Source organism: Schistocerca nitens, chromosome 4, assembly GCF_023898315.1.
Source record: "Schistocerca nitens isolate TAMUIC-IGC-003100 chromosome 4, iqSchNite1.1, whole genome shotgun sequence".
Classification (NCBI taxonomy): domain Eukaryota; kingdom Metazoa; phylum Arthropoda; class Insecta; order Orthoptera; family Acrididae; genus Schistocerca; species Schistocerca nitens.
The window spans coordinates 535,615,591-535,635,672 of record NC_064617.1 but is presented as its reverse complement, the minus strand read 5'-3'; the positions used below and the strand labels follow the sequence as shown (position 1 = coordinate 535,635,672).

The window sequence follows — 20,082 nt, the reverse complement described above, 5'->3', positions numbered from 1 at the left end:
CTTTGACACCAAAATACTCAGAAAATATCGATGATCAAGCTCTGTAATTTTGTCGGTGGAGTTCGAACCACGGTGTGTATGGCGTGTTTAAAATAAAACAAAAAATTCACACGTTGCGACATAGTCACAGTAAGGTTTTCCAATGATCCAGGAAATATTTATTTTATTGTGCAATACAAAAAATAAAACATGCATCGTATCCAAACAGGAGAGAGCACACGTAGAGACAAAAAAAATTCTACTAACATATGAACCGCTTACTGTAGAGAGGCAAAGTGTCCACATTACAATTTTTATAACAGAGACAAAAAAAAATGAATAAAATCGCTTTAATGTACTTTATATTCTTATATTTCTCGTTTCTTGATGTAGGTGTACTTGCTTATTATACACATGTAAAAGTCAAGTATTACGTAACGGGAAAGAGGGGAGCGACTTTGATGGCGTTAATCATGTTCCCTTTCTGCAGTACACTGGATTTTAGAATTAAATTTGGGACTAAGTTATTTATTTTAAAATAGAATTGTACATACAAGCGTCATTTATGATGTGACTGAATTCCAAAATTGAGAGATACAGGCCAAATACTACTTGATGTCGTCCATTATATTGTCATCTACAGGCAGTACAGATATGTGAGCTTTCTTTGAAGGTAGTCCCAAGGCTGCACAGATTTTACAGCTTAAAAGTGTCCATCGTCAAACCATCAATATTCATGCTGCACATTTCTTTCTTTCTTTCACTGGTGCCATGTCCCGCACTGACGCAGGGTCGGCATTGTTAGGAACGGATTTGGCAAGGTTAGGATGAAGGGGTGGCCGGATGCCCTTCCTGCCGCCACCCCGTACCCCCCAGGATGGAATTAGTGTATCCCAGCTGTCTGCGTCTAGTGTAATTTATGGAATAGTGCGAACGTGTTCAGATGTCGGTGAGTCGTGTAACTGAGGCGGAACGTGGGGACCAGCCCGGTATTCACCTAGCGGGATGTGGAAAACCGCCTAAAAACCAAATCCAGGCTGGCCGGCACACTGGCCCTCGTCGTTAATCCGCCGGGAGGATTCGATCCGGTGCCGGCGCGCCTACCCGAGTCCAGGAAGAAGCGTGTTAGCGCTCTCGGCTATCCTGGCGGGTAATATTCATACTGCACGTAACACTATGCAAATTTTTTCAGTTGAAAAGATCATCTCATGGCACGGTATTTTGAAATAGTGAGAACCCTCTTCAGGACTCTAGGAATGACTTTACCATACGAATTATCTCTCAGGAAGGTTCTTTTCTAGGATGCAGGCCACTAGGAACCGTAGTCGATAAATGAATCCATCTTCATTTCACCAATGGAAAACTGTTTTGAGGAATGTTTCATGAGTTCAGCAACGGTACCCGCTGCATAGTATGTACCCTGCTTCTTCAGGTTTCTCCTAATTATCCTGAAATTCCTATCATTGGATGTGAACGAATGACCTGTAATGGTAGGATTAATTTCAAAGTCATCGAATTTTTTGATCTCACAAAGCGCCATTATCATCTTAACCAGAGTATTGTTCTTATTCTGGCCCGTATAATTGTCCTCGATCACATATAACATTTTTACGTCCTTGTCTAACTTGTTTTCGATGTACCAGTTCAACACAAACACGCTTTATTTGAGCCCTTTCCTCCATCACATTTATGGTGGATGAAAACTGTCATTTCCCGTGAAGCGTAGTTCGCTAACTAGCAGCGTGGCGCCACCACCATGTCCCCGACTAGTTCCCTGTCTCCAGGAAAAAGAAAATTGCTAGCGTTGCCGGGTCCGTGAAATCGTGCAAACAGGATTCCTTTTTGCGGTAAAAAGTACTCACACTCACACTCACAACCAACATCTTCAAAAAATGGAAATTTATAAATTTCGGACTAGCTGCCTTCCTGCAGTAAGCGATTCATATGTCCGGAAACTAGTAATTGTTGAAATATGAGCCATTTTACTTCTTTCGAGGACAGTCAGTAGTCAGCTATGTAGGCAGTCTTCCATTTGATATTCATTACTCGCATATTATTAGCTACATTTGTACGTGGTCTTAGTCCTCTGACAACGATGCCACTGTCAGATATAGGACTTAATAGCTCTCTCGTACACCAGCCATACCGTCCGTATCATTTAGAGGTTGTGCTGGTGTCAGAATAAAAATTAGTGATTGCAAGGTGTGTAAACATCGTAAACAGTCAAATACGGTCGTACCGTACCCCCCGGGAAACTGCGAGAATACTAATCTGCTAAGGCTTAAAAAAAAATCTGAAAATATATTCAGATGGTTGTTCTAACTACTTGGAGACACACGGTCGTTTACAACAACGACAATATATCGCGGTAAACTACGCACATTTCGGACGCCAGGTGCGTAGGTGCGAATGTTTCAAGATGTTCATGAAACAAGTGTGCGAGGAACTGTAAATACTAAAGGCGTAAACTACGCTTTTGAGTCGTCAGTTCCGCAAGTGAAGTTATTTTACTCATTTCGCGTACAGCGTATCAGGCTCTCAGGCCACAAGACCACCATTCCAGCCGACCGCTGTGACTGAGCGGTTCTAGGCGCTTCAGTCCGGAACCGCGCTGCTGCTACGGTCACAGGTTCGTATCCTGCCTCGGACATGGATGTGTGTGATGTCGTTAGCTTAGTTAGGTTTAAGTAGTTCTAAGTCTAGGGGACTGATGACCTCAGATGTTAAGTCCCATAGCGGTTAGAGCCATTTGAACCACCATTCCAGATTACAGTTCTGTCAATAGATTCTAAGACGGATCACTGAAGATTCGCAATTCACAGTTTGCATTTTATTTACGGATAATGCGTGATCCACACAGAGTAGGCGAAAAAATTAGCACAATAACAACGTGCGAGTAAATGAAAGCCTTCTAGCGGACAGGAAAACATGGCATCATGTTCTATTTAAAATTAATGTGTTGGCAGCAGTTGTGGGTGACAGACTCATAGGGCAATATATATCGCCGTATACATTAACAGGCGCTGTTTCGGGCCAATTTATGCGACACTAGTTACCATCACCATTGGAGAAGAATAACGACAGTTTAATCAACACCCATTTTCTTCGTCTCGTACAACAGTTATTAACAAACGTCGGGTTTTCGATTGATTGCAATGCACACTTTCAGTATGCTGCTGAATGTAGTTTCTGAGACCCCAAATGACGACCAGACTTGAGGCTCGCTCGTATAGGTACAGATTTCACAATGAAAATAGGTTGTGGTAGCTGAAATTGCTTCTAATATTTTGCTTGGAGACGGAGAATGCACTGCTAACACGTTTTACTATCGCCAGCCCTTAGTGAAAACCTGAATGCTGAATCTTGAATTAATTGTTCCGAAGGCTGGACGTAGAAGCTATTTAACTAGCATTTAAAGGGAATCGTAAATCGAGATTATGTAACTATCTTACTGGATACAAGGGTCGATAAAGAACATGTGGCACAGTGCTGCCACTAGCAGAGACTTTAAGAACGCACTGCCCCAAGGCGTATTTGTACTCATCGGAATTCTCAGAGACCTGTTTCTTACGTGCACGTTTGCAAATGTTGCAATATATGACTCACAGACGTGCTATGTCTCCTCAGATAAGTTTCTTTGCATGTACTTGATGAAAAGACTGTAAGGGTTCACCCCCTATATAATGGTTTGTCGATACTGCGGTGAGCATGATCAAACCAAGATGTGGTATAATTTTATACAACTTCCACGCTTTTCGTAATTACGAGATCTATTGCGACCAATATATCTGTCCAGTATCGATTGCTTCAGATGAAAACTGCTTTGTTCCTCATAACCTAAATTCAGCATAATAAATGATGGTTTTGACGTAACGTAACACATACACAAAACTGCTTGAAATTATCCGTCTCTTTCCATACCAGTGCTCTTATTTGTATTATTTATATTTAATTCATCACCTTTCTTCGTGTGGTTAATATTTTCGTTTTTGGTTCCTGCTATTCCCAACTTTACTAACATATATTGCAAGTCAGAAGCACCTCTTATTCACAGTAACATAATAGATTTTGTGGTGGTGATTTGTATCAACTAATCCTACGAATCCCGATATGAGGCGCACTGCTAGACTTGATACCGGTAGGTTCGATCAATATACTTTATTGAACTGAAATGAAGGGAAGATGACGTTCTTTTCGCGAAACAACACTGTGAGAATTCAAAGAGCCGGCATTTGAAGCTGACTGCAGAACGATTCTGAAGAAAGATTCTACGGCCAACCTACGTTTCGCGTAAGGACAACGAAGATAAGAGAAATTATGACTCGTAGGGACGCGGAGAGGCAGTCGTTTTTCCCTATACGGTACCTTTCGGAGGATGTATGTAGTTGATGTAGATGACAAAAATCCTCATCTTATTTTTGACATTTATTTAGAAAATCTTTTTGATGCACCTGATGTGCAGTACTTCTGTCGAAGTACGAGGTCAAAATAGGAGGGGCGCTCAATAAGTAATGCTACATATTTTGTTCCGAAAGCAGGTTAGTTTTATTCAGCATTCCAGTACACCATATTACTCCCCACTCTCTTGGCTACAAAACTCTTTTTCTTCTACTTAATCCCCGTTCAATGCAACGACCTTACGCTACCTTACTGGCAGGGCTTGCATGCCCACATGGTACCACTCGATTTGTAGACGTTGGAGCCAATGTTTTGCTGCATTAATAACCTCCTCATTCTCCACACACTGCTTCCAGTGAAGGGCGTCCTTCTTTGGGCCAAAGAGATGGAAGTCGGAAGAGGTGAGATTTGGGCTATAAGTTGGGTGAGGAAGAACAGCCCAACGAAGTTCTGTGAGCTCCTGTCGAGTGCGTAGACTTGTGTGAGACCTTGCGTGGTCATGGAGAAGGAGACACTCGTTTGCATTTTTGTGGCGACGAACACGCTGAAGTCGTTTCTTCAGTTTCCTGAGGGTACCACAATACCCTTCGTAGTTAGTCGTTCCACCATGAGGGAGAGCCGGCCGCGGTGGTCTCGCGGTTCTGGGCGCGCAGTCCGGAGCCGTGCGACCGCTACGGTCGCAGGTTCGAATCCTGCCTCGGGCATGGATGTGTGTGATGTCCTTAGGTTAGTTAGGTTTAAGTAGTTCTAAGTTCTAGGGGACTGATAACCACAGCAGTTGAGTCCCATAGTGCTCAGAGCCATTTTTTGAACCATGAGGGAGGACATAAAAACAGAATAATCCGTTCAGAGTCCCAGAACACCGACGACATGGCCTTATCAGCAAGAGGCTGCGACTTTCTTCAGAGGACAGGTGATGTGGCGCCAATTCATGGATTACTGTTTTGTTTCCAGTTAGAAGTGATGAAACAGTGTTCCATCGCCTGTGATCCTGTTCGACAAAAAATTGTCACCATCAGCCTCGTAACGCGCAAGCAATTCCACACAGATGGTCTTTCGTTGCTCTTATGGTCTTCTGTTAAGCGGCGAGGAACCAATAGGGCACAGATCTTTGATTAGCCCAGCTGGTGGACGAGTGTGACGGCACTAGCAACAGAGACGTTCAGTTGAGCAGAGAGATGTTGATTGTGATCCATCGATCTCTTCAAATTGGAATGTCCGCACGTTACAATATTGCAGGAGTCGCAGCTGTGTGCGGCCAGCCGGCACTCGAGAGATCGGACAGGATTGCGCGACTTTGTTGCTATGATGATAGATCCCTCCCCAACGACTCACCGTGCTTTTGTTCACTGTCAGGTCTCCGTAGACATTCTGCAAGTGCCTATGAATACATGCGACGCTCTGGTTTTCCGCCAAAAGAAACTCAATAACAGCTCTCTGCTTGGAACGCACCTCCGTTGCAGACGTTATTTTGAAGGCTACGTATAGCGCCGCTACTCATCGGAACTTATTAAATTGTAGGGGCTGAAGCAGGAATATTTCACGATGTCCCACAACAAATTCTGCATTTTTTAAATCGAAATTGGCCGAGAAAGAGATGTATTGCATTACTTAATGAACGCGCCTTGCATTTCCGCTAATATATATTTGTTTATGGTTCACAAATTTTAAAATACCTTAATTTTTTAATTGTAGGTGTGTTGTGCAATCTGCGTACAGTTATTTTGTAGTATCACTTCATTAACTATGAAGATTGTACTCTTATCTTCTTCTTTCCAACCATATTCCTTAAAGCATTAATTTTGTTGCTACAACATCATGAAGAAACAGAGAAAGCTTTTTTTGACAATCGTTTGAAATGTGTTCCCAAAAATATGGCAAACAAATTTTCTATTAGTCGCAGTAAACCCAGTTGTTCATGACGTACGCGGTCCAGCCACATGAATGTGACCACGTGTCGAAAGCATGAATAACCATCTTTGGCAGCGCGGGGGTGCAGGAAGAGAGTCAGTGAGGTTCTGGAAGGTAACGACAGGAATGTGCAGTCATGCCGACTCCAGTGCAGTAGCCATCTGCGCTAGGTTTCCCTGTTGAGGGTCCACGGCGCGAACAGTCCGAAGGAAGTGTTCCCATTCCCCACTCTTTGTTGGGTTTAAATCCGGGAAGTCTGGCTGCCAGGGGAGTACGGTAAACTCATCCTGTTGTTCTTTGAACTAAGCACGTACACAGCGAGCTGTGTGACACGTTGCATTGTCCTGCTGGTTGATGCCATCGTGCTGAGGAAAAAACGAACTGTATGTAAGGGTGGACATGGTCCCCAAGGATAGATGCACACTTATGTTGATTCATTGTGCCTTTCAGAATGAAGAGCTCACTTGGTGAATGCCACGAAAATATTACCCAGACCACGACGCACCTTCCTGCGACCTGGACTCTTCTCATGATTGGAGCAGGGCCGTATTTACCAAAGTGATGATGGAGCATAAAGCGTGATTCACCGAATAAAGCGACCAGTCGCCACTCAGCGGAAGTCGAGTTCCGGTACTGGCATGCAAATTCCAGCCTTAGTCGTCGATGAACAGCAGTCACCACATGTGCATGAAACACGCGCCTGCAGTACAAAATACGCAGAAACGTTCCCTGAACGGTACACTGTTGGTAGGTAGTTCCTTGGTTCATCTGGACGGTCAATTGCTCAACAGTTACACGTCTATTCGCCCGTCACTTCTTCGCAGCCATCGTTCACCCCTGTCATCTATGGCCCGTGGTGCACCACAGTTGCCCTGGCACCGGTTTTGGATAGCGCCATTACGCCCAGCACGGCATACTTTAACCACGGCGGCACGCGAACAGTTAGCAAACTTAGCCGTTTCGGAATGCTTCGACCCTTGACCCGAAAGCCAATGATCATGCCCTTTCGGAAGCCGGATAAACCGCACCGTTTCCGGTGCATTACGACAGCGACTGCAGTTTTCCATGTCCCCCGACACACTTTATATGCCCTCCACTCCTAGTGCTGCTACCTACCGTCTGTGGGTGGTTATTGGACGTTGACGTTGAACACAGGAATGGGCCATGTAATTTCTGACTCTTTCAGAACTTTATTCCAGAAACCCTGAATGTCTCTGCTGCTGGATGCAGAACGTCTCTACTGCTGGATTTCCTTCATTGGACTCTGTATAAGCAGTTTACTAGTAATCTACATCTACATCTGCATCTACATGGTTACTCTGCAATTCACGCTTAAGTGCCTGGCAGAGGGTTCATCGAACCATTTTCATACTACTTCTCTACCATTCCATTCTCGAATGGCGCGTAGGAAAAAGGAACACCTAAATCTTTCCGTTCGAGTTCTGATTTCTCTTATTTTATTATGATGATCATTTCTCCCTACGTAGATGGGTGTCAACAAAATATTTTCGCATTCAGAAGAGAAAATTGGCGATTGAAATTTCGTAAATAGATCTCACCACAAAGAAAACGGCCTTTGTTTCAGTGACTGCCACCCCAACTCTCGCATCATATCAGTGACACTCTCACCCCTATTGCGCGATAACACGAGACGAGCTGCCCTTCTTCGCACTTTTTCGATGTCCCCCGTCAATCCTACCTGGTAAGGATCCCATACCGAGCAGCAGCATTCCAGCAGAGGACAGACAAGTGTAATGTAGGCTGTCTCTTTAGTGGGTTTGTCGCATCTTCTAAGTGTTCTGCCAACAAAGCGCAATCTTTGTTTCGCCTTCCCCACAATATTATCTATGTGATCTTTCCAATTTAAGTTGTTCGTAATTGTAATTCCTAGGTATTTAGTCGGATTGACAACCCTTAGAAATCATGCTATTTATCGAATACCCAAAATTTATCGGATTTCTTTTAGTACCCATATGGATGACTTCGCACTTTTCTTTGTTTAGTGCCAATTGCCAGGAACATGCTAGGGTAAAATCTGTTGAGGGAAATGGGTGTCTTCAAAAGTATTTAGCAAGTAATACGTGATTCTAAATACAGTATTTCAGCTGATATAATTGCAACACTGCCGTATTCGCCTCCAAATCATAAGGACTTCTACGTTACATGGTTTCTACAAATCTCTGCAAGGCAGGTAAGTTTCCCCGGTTGTATCTATCAATGCCTCTTATCATATCTTCCTCTGCCATTTTTTCACACCGACAAACTTCCATTACATGCTGTCGACACCACGTTCCTCGGATTCGGAGTACGGGGGGTGCTTCTATAAAGCATTACTTTCTACAGTATTCCGTGTTTTCGCGCAAAGATGAAGAGAAGGTGACGAGTCGAAATCTTGCTTCTCGTCTGCACTGTTACTCTCGTGATAGCCCAAGAAGTACCCAGCAGTGAAGTTCACAGGCAATGTCACCAGTCTGACAGCATGCCTTTCTTCACATCATTTGTCGTTCCTTGCACACGTCTACAGCGCGTATAATTTACTGCATAAATACAACGGGAGACCCTAACAGCTATAACGAGTGCATAACTCGTACCAAGAAATAGCAAGGGTTCGGATCAAATATCCGATAAGGCGCCCTGAATTTAGTTTTGATCGTTACTCTATACCACTTCAGGAACAGAAATTGCGCAATGATTAGGATTAGACATGTATTCTGAAGTAGAGAGATTGTTGACTAGGATTTCATGTGATCTGAATGTATTCGCTTTTGGAGGGTGACGAAAATACTTCTCCATCAAGTCCACAATCGTTCTATCCCATCTTTCTTTGTGTAACTGTGTTAGTACTTCTTTTCCGGCCGCTGTGGCCGAGCAGTTCTTGGCGCTTCAGTCCGGAACCGCGCTGCTGCTACGGTCGCAGGTTCGAATCCTGCCTCGGGCGTGAATGTGTGTGATGTCCTTAGATTAGCTAGGTTTAAGTAGTTCTAAGTCTATGGGACTGATGACCTCAGATGTTAAGTCCCATAGTGCTTAGAGCCGTTTGAATTACTTCTTTCGTGATGATTAAAGTGTAGAGGAGATGTTTCACTCTTCTTCTCTTCCTCCTCCTATAACAGATTATCGAAGCCACCCCTCTAGCGATAGAGTAGCCTGCGAAGTCTTCTGTATCATAACATTTCCATAGCAGTTTAGTTGCGTCCAAGTTACACGTAATTCTTATGGGTAGAAACAGGTTAGTTCGTTTTTATTCTCCTCTGTCACAGTTATTTGTCAATCAGTGATGTTGAGGAAGAGCTACTTCTGTTTCATTCAATGCCTGAAAAATTATAAATAGCAGTTGTAAGGTTTTCGGATTGTTTCCCCCATTGCAAATAATTCAGCTTTACTGCACCGGGATAAAGATACATTAGAGCGCTGGACGAGTAATGAATAATATCCTTGACTGTGCTTTATTTTATCTGTGGTTCGCTTACTCGCCTGTAAGTTGTGCAGCACTGGGGCATTCTTACTTGAGGCATAGTGGAGAGCAGTTGAATTGTTACTGAAGATTTGATATTTGTGAATATGAGAGAAATTATCTGGAATACTTTATTATTGGAATGAAAAATTGTTTTTAAACAGATGTTATTGATTCTATTGATGAAGAAGATTTAATGGAGGAATTTTTCAAGGTAACCAATGCATACACAATAATGAAATGTTTGTTTTTCAGAAGTATTAATTGGATGAAGTGTTTGTCCCTCAGATAATAACATTTGTGATTAGTGTTAATTACATCTCTTTTGTGTTCATTATATCACAAATAACGCAGTTGACTGAGATGTATGTAATTTTCGTATCGAGAGAATTTCGTACCTGTCAGGGCCTTCTTATGTTGCAAAGTCTTTTTTTTTTCAATAATTGGAGTTTAATTTTCCAAGAACGACTCTCTTTAAAGTAAAACCCTCCTCCATCATTCTTAGTAAAGTTTTGAAATCTTTGTTGAGTGTGCATTGCACCTTAGGCCACACAAAGCCACATAATGTTTCTGACAAGCAAAAAACCAATTTTGTAGTAAGTAGTTTTTTTTCTTTGCCGCATCTGCTGGTTCTATTTGCTTTAGAGAACGGCAGTACACCAGGCACAAAACAACATACTCAGCATGAGATAAATTACTCTTATTTCAGGGCAGATTTCACTTTGCATTCTTATGTGGAAACATTTCGTAGACAGGTGTTGTGCGAAGCAAGCAGATTAATTTGCAATGAATAGTGAAGATAATCTCAAACATTTACCTTCTGAGTAGAGCAGTGTTTTATTTTTGTGGACATTTCGAGTCAGGAACTGCACTTCATCTCCATGTCTCACACAACTTTCATAATGTACTTCAGTACTGAGTTTCAATTAAATAGTTTTCATTGAGTTCACCATAAGTTACTTTTGGCACTTAATTAGGTTAGTTTCCAGTATTTTGAATTCAGTATTTCACTAAGTTTAAGGTTTTGTTTCACGACACTGTTCATACGCACAACACAGGGCCAACCAACAGTCAATACTGCTCAGCAGTTGAACGCGATATCTAAAGCACACGTTATACGAGGAGAAAGTTTTTGAAAAAGGATATTCAGTACTTTCATTTGGAGATAAATTTTTATAGAAAGCTTACACAGTTAAAGACTAGATAATGGAATCAGAATTACTTTTTTTTATTGAGGCTGGGTAAGTCAATTCAAAGGTTTGAGCAGAGTAAGTGCGTGCCACCTCCAGTGTCTAGTCAAGCACTGTGCTGTTCAGCCAAACCTCCATGTTGATGACAACTTCACCTTCATCTTTAACGTATTTTTTACATACCTGTGAAATATTGTTTTAGCAAAAAATATTTTTCCTTGTCTGTCTAATGACTTCGGTACAAGCTAGCATATAATCCATGTGTTTTTAACGTAGTAGGCCAATTATCATTTTGAATTTTCAGTGTATTCTCGGGACTGCGCAAATCTACTCCACAAAAGTGTTGTGAAATTATGATATCGACAAGTGTGGCATATGAGTATGTCCCACGTTTTCGATGTTGTAGTAAAGGACTACATTCCCTGCTTGTTCTAGCCTTGGGTATCTCTTTACATCTTGCTTACATAATAAAATATAGCTGCCATGTGATGACTGCGAGCGGATAACACAATAGCTTTCTTTCTTCCATATAGTCGTAGGCTTCTCCGTCCTCATTCCTCTTCCCACAGTAAAAAAGTACCGCGAAATATTTTGCGATTTAGAACAACTTTGGTCTCTTAACTGCTATAATAAAGAGGGCTGATATCCAATTTGTTAGAAATGGACGAACAAGATAAGCGGAACGTCTGTGAATATAAAACTGCAGTGAAAACTGTCATCGTTCTCTAAGCAACTGCACTGCATCACTTTTGCGAAACGCCTCACTTGTATCCCATTGCAACGCGTTAGTTTGAAATTTAGCTCAAAGGTGCCTACAACCGTCCTCTGTAAAGGCGCAAAAGTGTGGAGCTCTGCGATATCACCCTAGGCCTCGGCGATGCTCCAAACAGCAAGGTGTCGACACCTGCAAGAAAAGGCCAGAGCCCAGTTCATTTGAGGTGTAAGGTGAGTAGCCGGCCGCGGTGGTCTAGCGGTTCTAGGCGCTCAGTCCGGAACCGCGCGACCGCTACGGTCGCAGGTTCGAATCCTGCCTAGGGCATGGATGTGTGTGATGTCCTTAGGTTAGTTAGGTTTATGTAGTTCTAAGTTCTAGGGGACTTATGACCACAGATGTTAAGTCCCATAGTGCTCAGAGCCATTTGAACCATTTTTGTAAGGTGAGTAAGTGTCGTCATATTGGCACCGGATTTTACCACAATTTAGCTCAGTGGCACAGTGGACATGTTACACGATGGGAAGGTCGTCACACCCCCTCTTTCCTCAAGGCAAGAACTGCGACGTCCAGCGTTGAAATCAAGCGGTTTTCTTATGGGAGGCCGAGGAAAACATTTCAGAAACACCGCCGCTCAGGATCTACACAAAAAGAACTTAGGGGGTAGCATAAAGAGATTCAATGAAACCACCCCTTACCTTAGGGCGATTCCCACGCATTTCATGGTCGAAAACGACTGTTCACAGAGTGTTGAGCAACAGAACGACGTTCTTGGCAACCTTCGACACTGCTGACACCTCCGGACGATTTAACCGAACACTAAGGACATCGTGGGCCAGCAACCCCACTGAACGTGATCACCTTGCTTAGAGTGCAGTGCGACAGCAGTTTTTGCCCTGGTGTACAGAGTGGAATCACTAGGCACCGTTCGAAACCATTCGACGAAATCTGAGCGCTATCTGTAGCAGAAAAGGGTGCTTATGATTTTTCAGCCCTTCTGTGGTGTGATCACAGAAGGGTGCGACATTGGCACATGCATGAATAAAAAGGCAAATGGTCCTTCCAAGACCCCTTAGTTTGGGAACGCCCTCGGTGCCTTTGTTGAGCATTTTAAAAAATGTACCTGAACAATCTGTAGCGAAGTCCTAAGCGCTTGCAGACAGGCAAACTTACAGACAGGTGATCTTGCAGACGGGCAACCCCTTCGACACCCCTCCGATTCCGGATGGCTTACCGGCAGGCGTAAGAGCAGCAGCCAACAAGTGCCTAGAATTCTCATCACAGGTTCTGACTATAGAGGTGCATTTTTAAGGTGCTCAATGAACACGGTCGGGTGGTACCGAGGGTGTTGGAGAACTGAGGGGTTTTAGAAGGATCCTTCACCGTCTTATTCACTCATGTGTAAATATCGCAACCCTCTGTAAACACCACCGGAGGGACCGAAGCAGAAGGGCTAATTATGTAGGAGACGTGTACAGATGTAGGGAGATCGCAACATTTCCCAAATTTTCTACTACCAGCATACACCAAATTCGCTGTAACAACTGCCCGATGCAATACATAGAACAGACCGGGAGGAGTTTCGAGATTAGATTCCAAGAACATCTAAATTTAATAAATTTCACCTCAGCGTTCAGTCCGTATTTACGAGACCTAAACCATATTATCTCTAATTTGTCAAATAACTTATAAATTTAACGTCGCCAGATCAAAGGCCATACTTGAAATACACGGGAAGAGATTGAGATTCTGCGAAATAGGAACTGTCGTACCGAATGTATCCTAAATAGCCAAAGTCAACTGCAGCGTTATAATATATTCTCCAAATAACAGATTCTTCTTAGACTGCAGTTATTGTATTACTCCATCTCAACATTATGTCACTATTGTAAGGACGCGCAACAAAATTCTTATTCATATTAATTACAATTTCACGTGCCGTCTCTCTGTTCCATGTAAGCCTTGTCTGTTGTTTACCTGTCAACCGCTCACGCGTACAGTATCCTGCTGGCCGCAGCCCGTAACATTTCTCACCGACATGCAACACACATGCTTTCCAGTAAGCCATGTTTTATTTCTTTTGCATCCCTTTACCGTTCTTTCATTCATTCTAATTTTATTCTCTGGCCTTTTTGGCGCTTTTCACTATATCCTGTTTTTTGATCGTGACTGCTATTTAATAACGATGTTCATCTTTAAGTCCCTCTTTCTGGTTTTATAACTTCATTGGTCTTTTTAAAGCCTACCTTCCTTTATGACCGTCTTCTTCATCCTACCTGTTTTAAATTTTGACTGTCGTCACTATATGTCGAATTTACGCTGAGGTGAGAAAAGTCGTGGAATACCTCCTAATATCGTGTCGGACCTCCTCTTGCCCGACGTGGAGCAGCGACTCGACTTGACATGGACTCAACATGTCGTTGAAAGTCCCATGCAGAAATAATGATCCATGCTGCCTCTATAGCCGACTATAATTGCGAAAATGTTGCAGGTGCAGGATTTTGTGCACGAACTGACATCTCGATTATATCCCTTAAATGTTCCATAGCATTTATGTAAGGCGATCTGGGTGGCCAAATCATTCTCTCGAACTGTTCAGAATGTTGTTCAAACTAATCGCCGACAGTTCTGGTCCGGTGACATGGCACATTGTCATCCATAAAAATTCTATCGTTGTTGGGGAACATGAAGTTCGTGATGGCTGCAAATGGTCTCCAAGCAGGCGAACATAACCATTCCCAGTCAATGATTAGTTGGACCAGAGGAGCCAGCCCATTCCATGTAAACACATGCCACACCGTAATGGAGACAGCAGCAACTTGCACAGTGCCTTGTCGACTACTTGGATCCACGGCTTCGTGGGGTCTGCACACCACTCGAACCCTACCAACAGCTCTTTTCAAATGAACTTGGGATTCATCTGATTCGGCCATGATTTTCCAGTCATCTCTTGTCCAACCTATATGGTCACGAATCCAGGAGAGGTGTTGTAGGTGATGGGTTGCAGTTAGCAAAGGCACATGCGTCGGTCGTCTGCTGCCATAACCCATTAACGCCAAATTTCGCCACACTATTATAACGGATACGTTCGTCGTATATCTCGCATTGATTTCTGCACTTATTTCACACATTGTTGTTTGTCTCTTAACACTGACAACTTCATGCAAGCGCCGCTGCTCTAGCTCGTTAAGTGAAGGCCGTCGGCAACTTTGTTGTCCGAGGTGAGAGGTAATGCCTGAAATTTAGTATTCTAGGCACACAGTTGACACTGTGGGTCTCGGAATATTAATTCTCTAACGATTTCCGAAACTGAATGTCCCATGCTTCTAGCTCCAACTATGTCCGTCCCTGGTAGCTGATGGTCAGCGCGACGGAATGTCATACCTAATGGCCCGGGTTCGATTACCGGCTGGGTCGGAGATTTTCTCCGCTGAGGGGCTGGGTGTTGTCCTTATCATCATCATTTCATCCCCATCGACACGCGAGTCGCCGAAGTGGCGTCAACTTGAAAGACTTGCACCAGGCAACCGGTCTACCCGACGGGAGGCCCTAGCCACACTGCATATATAGCTCCAACTATCATTCCACGTTCAGGGTCTATTAATTCCCTTTGTGCGGCAATAATCACGTTGGCAACCTCTTCACATGAATCACCTTACAGATGAAATCTTCGCCAGTGCCCTGTCCTGTTATATCTTGTGTACACGATACTACCGTCATCTGTATGTGTTCAAATCGCTATCCCACGACTTTTATTACCTCAGGATAAAAACTGACTACGAATTACGGGACGTCCCAGACACTCAACTTTTTCCCGTAAATGATCTGAAAAATAAGTAAGTTGGCTATCAGAATCAAATTGCCTTTGTTCAAAATGACTCTGAGCACTATGAGACTAAACATCTGAGGTCATCAGTCCCTTAGAACTACCTAAACCTAATTAACCTAAGGACATCACACACATCCATGCCCGAGGCAGAATTCGAACCTGAGACCGTAGCGGTCTCGCGGTTCCAGACTGAAGCGCCTAGAACCGCTCGGCCACTCTGGCCGGCCAAATTGCCTTCGTAAGTTACGCATTTTGCACATCACGTGATTAGTCTTCGTCCTGGATTCTTGCCATTTCCGAAAAACTCTTGTAATTTTTATAACTGTCAATTCGCGCATGTGCTATTTTTCTTTAGTAGATGCATCTGAAGATGCAATTTTAATGTTGTGTAACTGATAGTATTATTAAAGGATCATACAACAACTGTTTGTAATTTATTTTTTGATTCCCATATTATAAAGTGTGTTTTTTAGTATCTGCTTGTATCTTGCCGAAACCACCTTTCATGGATCCAAGATACCAAGCACCGACCTTTCACCCAGACTAGAACTAATGACCCTTGAATGCAAGCCTAGATTCCAACTCCAACAAGCTTCCTCCATTGCTTTGCTGGCCAACTTCCTGCATCGCCTTATCCACCTGACTGCTCTCTCAGATACTAGCTGGCCGTCTTCACAGTTTCACGTACCAGTTCAGGCTCCTCTCACCTCCCCATCCTCGTGATGATGACAGCCGTCGCCCAGTGCTCCATATAGACGGCTGCCACCACCAAGCACCACTCGTCCCTCCACACAGCGCTATTCACTAGGCAAGTCCCTGGGTCTGCCGTACCAAGACGCAAATAAGATCCGACGGCGCGCCAACCATGACGCAAGGCTGCGCGCCATGTCCTGTCCCGCTGCTGTCTATGCTCCTCCCCCTGCACAGGCTCCAAGCTGATGATTCTGCTTCCCAGTTCCACCACCGACTCCCCTCTTTTGTCACTCCACACTGCTCCTAGCCTCAGCGTGGTGCTGCATTTGGCATATTGACAGTTATGGACACGCACTGCCACAGCCGGAACGCAACACCAACTCTGGAGTCATCTTCCAGGTGGGGAGGGACTTCAGCGTGCTATGAATCGTTAATTTACAAAAGATTCTGTGTGCCTGCAGCACCAAGCAGAAACTTGATTGTAGCTGAAAATGCTCATAACCTATAAGAATGCTCACTGATGGGTAATGAACCAATAACGCTGATCGACGAAAATATCTCAAATAGCACCTATTTATAGAGCTGTCCGAATTAATGGTTATGAACACCCATGGAGTATAAAAGGCAGCTCACGTAGGAACAGGACGCGGAGTGCTCGGTCGAATCCAGTTTTGTGGACGAACTTCGTCATTTTAACATTGGCATAAGTGATTTTACGACAGCAGCTCCGTCGGGTTTTGATACCTGACGAAAGGCTGCGAGTTTCACGATGATTTTACTTAAGCTGGTTATTACTCGGTGACAGTATTGTATTGCATCAGGGAGATAAAAGCTGAAAGAGAATATAATTGAAGAAAGGAACAACTCACGACTCGTCTTCACAGCTTCTGTTCTGCCTCAACAACACTCTTACGTTCTAAATTCTACAGAGCGTTTCTACATACTTACATTAAGGTGACAAAAAGTCATGGGATAAGGATATGCACATATACAGATGACGGTAGTATCGTGTGCACAGGGTATGAAAGGGCAGTGCATTGCCGGAGCTGTCATTTTTACTTATTCATGTGGAAAGATTTCTGACGTCACTACGGTCGCACATCAGTAATTAAATGACTTTGAACGCGGAATGGCAGTTGGAGCTAGACGCATGGGACATTCCATTTCGGAAATTGTTACGCAATTCAATATTCCGAGACCGAGAGCGCTAAGAGTGTGTCGAGAATATCAAATTCCGGGTGTAACCTCTCACCACGGACAACGCAGTAGCCGACGGCCTTTGCTTAACGACCGAGACCAGCGGCGTTTGCGTAGATATGTCAGTGCTAGTGCGACGAAATTTGCCGTTAATCGACTGTTTCAGTAGACGACCGACGCGCCTTTGCTAACAGCACGACATAGCCTACAGCTCCTCTCCCGGGCCTGTGACCATGTAGATTTTATCCTAGACGACTAGAAAACCGTGGCCTGGTCAGATGAGTCCCGACTTCAGTTGGAAAGAGCTGATGGTAGGGTTCGAGTGTGACGCAGATCCCCGAAGCCATGGTCCCAAGTTGTTAACAAGGCACTGTGCCAGCTGCTGGTGGCTCCATTACGGTGTGGGATGTGTTTACATTGAATGGCCTGAGTCCTCTGGTCCAGCTGAACGGATCACTGACTGGGAATGGTTATGTTCACATACTAGGAGAACAATTGTAGCCATTCGCGAACTTCGTGTTCCCCAACAACGATGGAATTTTTATGGGTCACCGGGCCTAAATTGTTCGCGATAGGTGCGAAATATATTCTTATGGACAGCTATAGAAGCAACAGGACTCAGTATTTCTGCAGTGGATTCCCAAGGATTTGTTGAGTCTATGCCACGTCGAGTTGTTGTACTACGCAGGGCAAAAGAAGGTCCGATACCATATCAGGAATATCACATGACTTTTGTTAGTGTATTTCGCTTTGAGGTCTTTTTACCGAGACAATTAAGGCTCAGCCCAGCAGTTCACAAACTGTAATGGTTCCCATCGCCCTTGATATTTCACAACTAATCAGCGTAGCCCCAAGTCGAGCATTGGTCCATCTAATGCAGTGGAAGCTCTCAGAAAATGCGGCTGGCTTCAAGTAGAAAGATAATAATGAATGAAACACGTTTCTTTAAAAAAATTTAAACAATTTATATGAACAGATTTGTCTGTAATGTTTAGCTGAGTCATCCATTTGAAGGTGGATCGTATATGACGGTCGAATGTTGCGCCTAGGTGTGTATGGCTTGAGTATACACACGATATCAGAGGATCCGCTTACAGAGAGATGGGAACATGGCAGTACGTCGCGAGTTCAGGTGATTGACGCTCTACTATGTATCACATCCCTGCCGATTTGAATGTGGGGCATCAGGAACGTATTTCTGCCAGCACTGTACGGAGACAAATGAACTACAGTGCTGCAAAGCTCCATATTTGATAGGTTACGACTCGCCTGCTGAAGGGAAGACCGAGAGGCTAGTGGCCGGCCTCAAGTGACCCTACTCGGCCATGTACTCGCTCCATGTCTGATGTACGGACGCCGGACACGCGAATAACTGAGCATGACCGGACTTAACCTGCGTCTCACCTCACCTGGCCGCACTGCACAAATCCAACGCCTCTTTCTGTCTCTTCTCTCCCTTCCTCCCTCTTCCCCTCCCCATCCTCTCTCTCTCTCTCACACACACACACACTCTTAACACAAAAGGGACGTTTCCAAGAATGCTTACTTCACGGTTTACTGCATACAGCACGTGGAAAATAATATGATATTCCAGAACTGTCACAGAAAAACATAACTATTTCCAAAGACTTATTCAGCCCATCAGTAACAGGAAACTAAGTACACATTAAACGAATACAATGCTGAAAATTGAGGAGACGACAGCCTTTACAAAGAAAACGTCCTAAGACGATTATATAATTACTACTGCAACTTTTCAATTTTTCATTTGCTTGCAAGAGAATACAATTTATAGTTAACTTTTTTAACAGTATATCACTGACGCGATCTATATTTAATAGGATGCGGCGATTGCTAAGAACATGCCAGCTTTACTAAAACACCATTCGCTAGGTGCGCTTATTGCTAGGATGCATAAGATACTACTTGGATCTGCAACCAGATCTGGTGAATACTTTTCAGGTCTGCTCCACCACTTTAAGATGTCATCATCATCGCCAGAGTGAATCAAAATGCAGAGATCTACTTAATCTGCTGCGTGAGGTTTGCTATTCTTCCAGTCCTTGAAGCGGTCCTTTTTTTTTTTTTTCTAGGTGGCAATGACAACGCACTTGAAGGCTCTGTGTCAATAAACAAAAGAGATAGGAGTAATATATCTACATCCATACTCCGCAAGCCACCTGACGGTGTGCGGCGAAGGGTACCTTGAGTACCTCTATCGGTTCTCCCTTCTATTCCAGTCTCGTATTGTTCGTGGAACAATACATAACAGTACATACATAACAGTACATAACTGATGTAGAAATCATGAAGGCGTATCTGGAAAGGCGGTCGAGGGAACGTAGCAATTTCATGTTTAAAAGTAATTACAGCCTTCTTACCTAGAAAAGCCGGAGTTTGATTATTAACCCCTTGTGCCTCCTGTTAAAAATTCTTATTTGTTAGTCCATATCAATTACTTTAGTTACTTACAAGTCTATCTTTTCCTAGTAGAATAATGATGAAGCATATATATTGAATTATATGTAAGCAAATTAAAAAAACCCTTACCGGGTTGTAGGTTCTTTTTCCACTTTCTAATTCATTGACTCAAAATCACCAAACATCCGTAGGTAATCGACCGTTTCTGAGAAAATGACTGTCAAGGTAGTCGGCGTAATTTACATGCCGTTTTGAGGGTGATTTTATCGTTCGAAATGGTGGCACATTGGCTAGTGTC

General features: G+C 43.6%; 1 protein-coding gene across 1 annotated transcript in view; it reads right to left on the bottom strand.

Moving 5' to 3' along the window:
• LOC126252420 (low-density lipoprotein receptor-related protein 4) overlaps window positions 1-20,082 on the bottom strand; it is an 827,262-nt gene that overhangs the window by 742,449 nt on the left and 64,731 nt on the right. The window lies entirely within an intron of this gene.